At 39.7% G+C, this 9,404-nt stretch overlaps 1 protein-coding gene across 1 annotated transcript in view; it reads left to right on the top strand.

Moving 5' to 3' along the window:
- Positions 11-9,404, top strand: part of CLIP1 (CAP-Gly domain containing linker protein 1) — a 145,054-nt gene continuing 135,660 nt past the window's right edge. Inside the window, exon 1 of the mRNA XM_018061309.1 lies at positions 11-852. The gene's annotated coding sequence lies outside the window, so the exon portion shown is untranslated. The remainder of the gene's footprint in view (positions 853-9,404) is intronic.

Raw genomic sequence — 9,404 nt, 5'->3', positions numbered from 1 at the left:
GAAAACTGTAAAATAGAATCTGTTTTAAGAAGAGCTTGGATACTAGTAGGAGAAAATGGATGGTTTCCTCTTAGGAGATTCATCACATGGCCATGTGAAGTGGGCAAGGTACCTCAGCTATTCTGGGGTGGTGGGAGAGGCAGCTAGGGAAGACTGCCTTTAAATTCACAGAGCCAGGAGTTTCAATATTCATTTAGAGGGCATTTGAAAACTTCTGGAACAAAGAACCTTTAAGCTAATCCTTAGAAAAGGTAGGTAGAACTACAGATTTCCGTAGACAGAATGAGCATTGGAATATACAAGAAATGGCATGAGGAAAATCAGGCAGGAACACTCAAGAAATGTAGGATGGTAGGGGTAGAAAAAAGACTTCATTGATGCTAAGGACTCTTGATTGCTTTACTATGGGTTGGAATTTTATTAAGACTAAGGATCTGCTGAAGATTTTGCAGTGTGACTTGACCTCACCCAAGTGGTATTTGAGGAAGAGAATCCTAAAGCAGAATTCAGAATAATTTGAGAGGAGACATTTTATGGAAGGGAACTCAGAAAAGCAGGAAGTAGTTGCCTTAAGAAGGTGCCCCATTTTTCAAATGTATTCTATCCCATGTATTGGAGTATTAGGAAGAGTGTTGGGTGGAGGAGCGAGTTATTGTTTGGACTTGGCCATGTTGTGACAAGTCTCCAGGTGTGGGGAGGTGAGGTCATAACCAAACACTTGTACTTCAGGATGGACTTGGAGCCAGGGTGGGGACCCGTATCTAATCTTTGCCTTTCAGTGAAAAGGAATGTGAATTGTCACACAGGCCACCAAAACAAGGCCAGCTAGCTGTTTGTCAGCTCCTTGAGCAGGTAAGAAGGCACTTTCCTTTCTAAAATACCAAAGGACTGATTTCTTTTTTTCAGAAGTTTGCATGTCCTTACATGGGCAAAAGTATAGTTTACTTTGTGCCAACAAGAAGCTTCCTCCTGGTTGGTTCTGTTCTTTAGTTTCTCTGCTGGAATCATTTTGCCCTTCTGCCTCATAGTTGGTAGACTATCATTAGCACATAAAACCAACAAGGGTGTTGTAACAATTGTGAATTTATAAGGTAGGACTCAGTTCCTAAGAACTTGTGTTTTTCTTTAGCCTCTAGGAAAAAAATTTTTTTTCAATGTATTTGTTGGACTTGTACAAATTCACTTTTAAATGTTTAGGGTTAAATTATTTTGTTAAAGCATTTCTAAAGAGTTCCTAATTACAGAGCTCTTTCTATTAATAACATGGAGATCTCTGAATAAGCATGTTTTGAAAATCACCAGCATTCTAGCTAGAATGTTTATATTGAAATGGAGTAGAGGGGGGAAAAGTGACAGCTGTCTTAAAGAAGATATCTTTTTAAATTTGTCTCCTAAAGAAACAACTTTTGTGGGAGGGAGATGGGAGAAATGGAGTGAGGCTATGAAATTAAGCTAAAATACCTCCCTCGTAAAGGTGATCCATAGTCGGTCTAAGAAAGAAATGGAATATTTTATCCAAGCCAACCAGAGGATTATAGCCTGTGAGACAGTCTTGCAGAAATCTCAGGACTATTCCAAAGAGGTAAGGGTGATGGTCAGGGAATATGTGATTTTGGCAAAGGGGTATGTGCGCATATCTTTGAAACTGACTGCTATTCGAAAGGAATAGACACCTCAGTTAATGGTTTGAGTCCTTTTCTAAGTATGGGAAACTGCAAGAAACTGGGTTCATAAAGTTTTCTCCTGAAAATATCTATCCAAGAGCCAGTTCTACCAGTTTTCCCAGAGCACAAAATCCTCATCCTGGTCTTTGCCCTGAATTCCTTTCAGGGTGTGTTGAAGGACAGTGACTACAGTGGCTCATGACTTGATTCCTGTAGATCTGGATGGGGGCAACATTCTTTATTTTACAATCCCCTCCCTTTTGATCTTAATTTTGACTAAGGTTTTGGGAGGCATTTTGTGATCAATTTGTCATGACCCTAGGAATAATCATTCCGAGGTCAGATGGGGATTTTGTTGATAGGCCTGTCAATGTGCCATTGCTGAATTAGGCCCCTGTTAATTTCTCTTACTGGTCTGTTATTGTCCAGGAAATTGTTCCTTCTTATTGCTTCTTCCCATATCTAGAGCTATACTATTACAATCATGGATCTTATGGAACTATACATTGATTAAGTCACCTAGTCATTATTTTTATCAGAGGCTCAGTCACACATTTGGTAATGCAAGAAAAAAATAGGCAGAATGCAAACTGTAAAATAGGCAGACTACGAATAATATAGCTTGTGACATTAATAAGGTCATCAGTAAGTAAATTGTCTAAGGAGTTAGGTTTGGTGTCAGAAGGGAAAACTGACCTTTATGGTTAAGCAGTTATTTTTGCTGTGAATATCTGGTTAACGCAGTGTGGATGCACAGTACACATTAGAGGGAAGAGAGGAGACCCAAACCAGCAGAGAAATTTTTATATTAACTATTTTTTGTTCTACCTTAAAATATAAATTGTATTTCATCACTCTATGGCTAGGCCTGTCTCTGTCATCCACAAAAAATGTAAAATTCACCTCCCATACCCTTCTGTTAGCTGATGTTCAATGCCTATGAGTTGGATCCAACTTCTAAGACATTTTTATTTGCAATTAAGTTACACTCTTTCATAACCATTTAAAGAATACATATGATGCTTGATTTCTCTTGGTTTAAAATGGTTACTTTTAAAGTTATAAGCAGAAAGAATAACAAAGCCATAAATTTGAAGGAAAATAACCCATAGAGAAAGCCCATGTCCTTTTTTTCTTCATAAGGTACAGAAATATATTTTCTCACCAAATAATTTTCTAAACCCCAAACTTTTTTTTCTTTCCCCAAATGGAAATTCTTGATTTTGTTGTGGCTTATAAATATAATACACATTTGCTTTATAAATTGAGATATAGAATACAATAAACATCCTTTATAACCACAACTTTCAGAGAAAATTTTGTTCATAGTTTGGTATATTGTCTTCCTGAGCAAATACATGCAACTGAACTGAACTGAAGAATTTTTTTATTAGTGTGTTGTATGTATAAGCGGTTTTTAACAAAAGCGAGGTTATACTATACTTGTCGGTATTTGAAATCTGAATGTTTATTATTAATGGCTGTACAATAGTGTACCATATTTTATTAAATATTGTTTACAATAATAATACAATGAAATCTGAATATTTGTGGAAATATGTGCATGCAATGTATCGTTTCTAGATTATAAGTCTAATTCAATATCTTAGGTTTATGGGCTATTTTTATTCTTCTATGCAATGTCTTTGTATCCTTTGCTCATTCTTGTACTAGTTTACTTAATGGTATATAATCCTTTCATTAAAAAACTTCTCTGTTTTCAGGTGTACTGCAAAATTATGTTCTTAATTTGTCATGTATATTTTAACTTGTTTATTGTGTCCTTTGAAGTACAGAAGTTTCACATTCTTACAGGATATTCACCAACTGATATTCCAATAATGTAGCTATTGACTGAAGCTGTTATTGAAAAATTACTTCCCCTCTGCTGCTGCTGCTGCTGCTAAGTTGCTTCAGTCGTGTCTGACTCTGTGGGATCCCATAGACCGCAGCCGCCCAGGCTCCCCCGTCCCTGGGATTCTCCAGGCAAGAACACTGGAGTGGGTTGCCATTTCCTTCTCCAGTGCGTGAAAGTGGAAAGGGAAAGGGAAGTCGCTCAGTCGTGTCCGACTCTTAGCGCCCCCATGGACTGCAGCCTACCAGGCTCCTCCACCCATGGGATTTGTGTATTTATTTGTTAAACGCCTGTTTATTTTTGGCTGTGCTGGGTCTTCATTGCTGAGCACAGACCTTCTCTAGTCGTGGCAAGCGTGAACTTCTAGTGATGGCTTTCCTTGTTGAGGAGCATGCGCTCTAGGCTGCACGGGCTTCAATGGTGGCAGTGCACAGGCTTAGTTGCCTGAGACAAGTGGGCATCCTAGTCCCCCGCATTGGCGGGTGGATTCTTAACCACTGGACCACCAGGGAAGGCCATACCTACTATTTAAATTGTGTGATTAGTAAGACTACCCTCTATGCAATTCTCCAGGTTTATTTTCATGCAGATTTGACTAATTGCTGTCTAGATTTGGTCTACTCTACCCTAATATATCACTCTCTTTTGGATTTTCTTTTGGAATAAGCTGAAAAGACAATGACATTGTCTTTCATTTTATTGAATTATTTTTACATAGGATTAAATTAAAAAAAAAAACTCAAAATATCTTAAAACCCAACCAACCAGAGAAACAGATCAGGCTGGGGGAAAGAAAAAAATGTTATGAACCTAATTATTTTATTATATCTATGGTAAAGGGGAGATTCTGTTTATCAGGAGTGCATTTTTTAAAAAATATTTTTATTTATTTATTTATTCCAGCATTGGGTCTTAGTTGCAGTGCTCAGGTTTCTCTCTAGTATGGTGCACGGGCTTTGCTGCCCTGAAGCACATGGGATCTTACGTCCCCAGCCAGGGGTCAAACCCGTGTCCCCTGCATTTCAAGGTGAGCTCTTAACCGCTGGACCACCAGGGAATTTCCTGGAAGTGCATTTTTTTTAATAAAATAAAATTCAACAATCTGGCCACATTTGGGATTTTTGTAATATGAAGAATTACTGAAAAAGCAAGGGTCTAACCCTGACTCAGCTTTCTGTCACAGTAGACAGCTGAGATTGCTCCTCCAGAGGGGTGACATCATGCCAGCAGCTAGTTCATGAGTCATAAGCAAGAATGACAAATGAAACAGAATTAGGACAGGTTGTGGGATTAGACCTGAGGCAAATTTCTCACGGCCTCTAACAAGTGTCCTTCTGTTCCTACCTCGTGCTTTCCATGCCTGTCCTGATCTTTGACTCTAGACCAGTTACAGTTCTGCTTCTTGTATTGGTCCAGTTTACTTTAATGTTTGGTATTGGTGGTGGTGGAAATTTGGGGTTGTTTTTTTTTTTTGGTTTTGTTTTTTGCTTTGGTTGTGCACTTTTGAATTTTCTGTTGATATTTTTTAACATTGGGAATTTAATTAACAACAGGCAATAACATCGAGTGAACAAAAGAAAGAGTTAGCACAGTTGCTTGTTGCAAACCTCTGTGATCTCATTCAACCCCATGGCTTTCAATACCATCTAGGTACAAATGATTTTCAAATCTACATGACTAGCTGCTAAAATCCTCTTGAATTCTAGAATATTTTTTTCAGGTGTTTAATAAGCAACATCTCCATTTGGTTGTTTTTGTTGATTTTTTTAAAAATATTAATGAAGCATAGTTGATTAACAGTGTTGTATTTAATTGCTGTTACGCAACAAAGTGACTCAGTTGTACATATATAATTCTTTTTCACATTTTCCATTATGGTTTACCACAGGATATTGAATATAGTTCCCTGTGCTATACAGTATTATTGTTGTTTAGTTGCTAAGTTGTGTCTGACTCTTTGTGACCCCTTGGACTTGTAGCCCAGCAGGTTCCTTTGTCTGTGGGATTCCCGAGGCAAGAACACTGGAGTGGGTTGTCATTTCCTTCTCCAGGGGATCTTCCTGACCCAGGAATCGAACCCGAGTCTCCTGCATTGGCAGGCGGATTCTTAACAGCTGAGCCACTTGGGAAACCTGTGCTATACAGTAGGACCTTGTTATTTATCCTGCTTTAATGCTTTTATATGAGAATATACAGAGGAATCCTGAGGCTCTACTGTGTTAGAGTGGGTAAAACAATGTATTTTCATGACATAATGTGGTTTCATAATTTAGAGAATCAAAGATTAGGACAGTTAGCAGGCGTTGGTAGGAGCAGAAAGGGTTGCCAACCTTCATAATTGAAGGAAACAGTTTCCCTGAATTCTATCCTGCAGTTGTGGTGACTCACAGTTAAGAACCTCACATTAGAGCAATCAGAGAGGAGGGCTTTTGTTCTGACTGTCTCCTCTTCCATGACTGTCTCCTCTTCCATGACTGCTTTTTCCCTGAAATCCAGTTGGCTAAGTCCCTCAGCTCCTTCAACTCTGCTTAAATTTCATCTCACTGAGACCAGCCCGACCACCAATTTAAAAGTCCACACACCTGGAACTGCCCTGGCAGTCCAGTGGCTAAGACACTGCAATCTCAATGCAAGGGGCTCAGGTTTGATCCCTGGTCAGGGAACTAGATCCCACATACTGCAACTAAGAATTCATATGCCACAACTGAAAGATTCTGCATACTGCAATGAAGATTCCCACATGCCACAACTAAGACGCAGCACAGCCAAATAAATAAATATTTTTGAAAAATAAACCTCCACACACATGCACACACCCAATTACTTCCAATATTGATTTCCTCTTCTCTGTAAGGATTTTTCACTCTCTAACATATTATTGAATTAGTTGGGTTATTGTTTATTGACTTTTGTCCCCTACTAGAATTTAAGTTCCACAGACTCAGAAATCTTTTTGTCCAGTGATATGTCCCAAGCACCTAGAACAGTGCCTGGCGCATCAGTAAATGCGTTGGAATATCATACTTGTTTATTACCTTTCAAAGACGGGCTGGCATCTTGGCAGAGAAGTGTATTCACGCACAAGGTGAGATCTCTAAGATCCCTCCCACCTTAATGTATTTCTGGGTTTTGTCCTCACTTAGGCTTCCTTCACCATGAACTGCATTTCATTTTTGAGGAACCAAAGCAATTTTCTAAGCTCATTCTTCATTCTGAGCAAAATTGCCCTCATGTTTAACGTGCTTTGTGTGAATGATTCACTCTTGGATGAATGTTGGGTGTGTAGGCAAATCATAGGTAGGTAGATCATATTGTGCTCTCAAGGAGAAGTTGTAGCCAAGTGTATTTCACAAAAGTGAAAAACTGGAGGCACAGAACATGATGTATTGAACAGTCCTCAGTTACAATGGGATAGGTCATGTTGATTTCCTAGTTCATTTAGCCTTTTCTCATGAAGCAGTATTGAAGTTTGTCAAATACCTTATCTGCATGGAGATTATCATGTGTTGTTTTTTCTAAAACCTTTCTTTTTTAAAATTGTATTTATTATTTAATTTTGGGGCTGTGCTAGGTCTTCGTTGCTGTGCGGCCCTTTGTCTGGTTGCTGCGAGCGGGGGCTATTCTCTAGTTGTGGTGCTCCACCTTCTCACTGTGGTGGTTTCTCTTGTGGATGGAGCACAGGCCCTAGGGCACGTGGACTTCAGTGGTTTCAGCTCCTGGGCTCTGGAGCCCAGGCTCAGTAGTCACGGTGTGTGGGCTCATTTACTCTGAGGCATGTGGGATCTTCCCAGACCAAGGATCGAATCTGTGTCTCCTGCGTTGGCAGGAGGATTTTTCACCACTGAGCATCATGCAAGCCCCTATCGAGTGGTTTTTGTCCATTATATTGATACAGGGCTTCCCTTGTGGCTCAGCTGGTAAAGAATCTGCCTGCAGTGCGGGAGACCTAGGTTTACTCCCTGGGTTGGGAAGATCCCCTGGAGAAGGGAAAGGCTACCCACTCCAGTGTTCTGGCCTAGAGAATTCCATGGACTGTATAGTTCATGGGGCCACAAAGAGTCATACATGACTGAGTGGCTTTCACTATTGATACAGTGTATCCCATTAACTGATTTTCAGATGTTAAGCCAACTTTACATTGTTGGGATAAATCCCACTTGAACATAATGTATAATCCTTTTTATATATTGATGGATTCAATTTGCTACTGTTTTATTGAGAATTTTATATCTATATTTATTAAAAATATTGGTGTGTAACTTTATGTTATATTGATTTTTTAAATACAATGAAGATAAATGAGTCTGTGGATAGTAATCCAATTGTCTAAGAACTTGCGTCCTTGAACAATTATTTTTAAAAAACTTTCATCTTTCATTTTTCTGAGTTATTAAGGAAGTTATTCATTATTATTGAACAATTATGAAGAAAGTTATCTCATTATAAACCTTAAGGGCAATGATATATTCCATTCTGTGATCTCATATACATGTGCCAAAGGGCACAGTCAGTTCAGTTCAGTTGCTCAGTCATGCCCAACTCTTTGCAACCCCATGGACTGCAGCATACCTGTCCATCACCAACTCCTGGAGTTTACTCAAGCTCATGTCCATTGAGTTGGTGATGCCATCCAACCATTTCATCCTCTGTCATCCCCTTCTCCTCCCGCCTTCAATCTTTCCCAGCATCAGGGTCTTTTCCAATGAGTCAGTTCTTCAAATCAGGTGGCCAAAGTATTGGTTTTTCAGCTTCAGCATCAGTCCTTCCAGTGAATATTCAGGACTGACTTCCTTTAGGATGGACTGGTTGGATCTCCTTGCAGTCCAAGGAACTCTCAAGAGTCTTCTCCAGCACCACAGTTCAAAAGCATCAGTTCTTCGGCACTCAGCTTTCTTTATAGTCCAACTCTCACATCCATACATAGCTACTGGAAAAACCATGGCTTTAACTAGACAGACTTTTGTTGGCAAAGTCATGTCTCTGCTTTTTAATACGCTGTCTAGATTGTAGGGCTTCCCTGGTGGCTCAGAGGTTAAAGTGCCTGCCTAGAATGTGGGAGACCTGGGTTCAATCCCTGGATCGGGAAGATCCCCTGGAGAAGGAAATGGCAACCCACTCCAGTACTCTTGCCTAGAGAATCCCATGGAGAGAGGAGCCTGGTAGGCTACAGTCAGTCCATGGGGTCGCAAAGAGTCAGACACGACTTGAGCAACTTCACTCACTCTAGATTGTTCATAACTTTTCTTCCAAGGAGCAAGCATCTTTTAATTTCATGGCTGCAGTCACCACCTGCAGTGATTTTGGAGCCCCCCAAAATAAAATATATTTATAAATGTTACGTAATTATTATCCAATTTAGTTGAATTTAAATTCTTAACTTTCAGGCGTTCGCTGGCAGTCCCATGGTTAGGACTTAGTGCTTTCACTGTGGTGGCCCAGGTTCAATCCCTGATTGGGAAACTAAGATCCCACAGCCATGCAGTGCAGCCAAAAATAAATAAATGAATTAATAAATAATAAACAAACAACACATTCTTTAACTTTTTCCAATTTTATCTCCAGCATCTGCTTTCTGGGCATTTTACATCTAACTCTGACTTTTGTTGATATGTAAAACTGAGACTTGGCTAATAATTTAGTAATGTCATATTAAAGACTGTGTATCAGTTACCTTGGAGAAGGAAATGGCAACCCACTCCAGTGTTCTTGCCTGGAGAACCCTGGGGACGGGGAGCCTGGCGGGCTGCCGTCTATGGGGTTGCACAGAGTCGGACACGACTGAAGCGACCTATTGCTGTGTAACATGATCTCAAAACTGAGCGACTTAAAACATTCGCATTTCATTATTGCTTATGATTCTGTAGGTTGAGTGGGTGGTTCTGCTC

Source organism: Capra hircus, chromosome 17 (assembly GCF_001704415.2).
Source record: "Capra hircus breed San Clemente chromosome 17, ASM170441v1, whole genome shotgun sequence".
Classification (NCBI taxonomy): domain Eukaryota; kingdom Metazoa; phylum Chordata; class Mammalia; order Artiodactyla; family Bovidae; genus Capra; species Capra hircus.
Note: the sequence above shows the minus strand (reverse complement) of the source record. Positions and strands in the feature narration are given on the sequence as shown.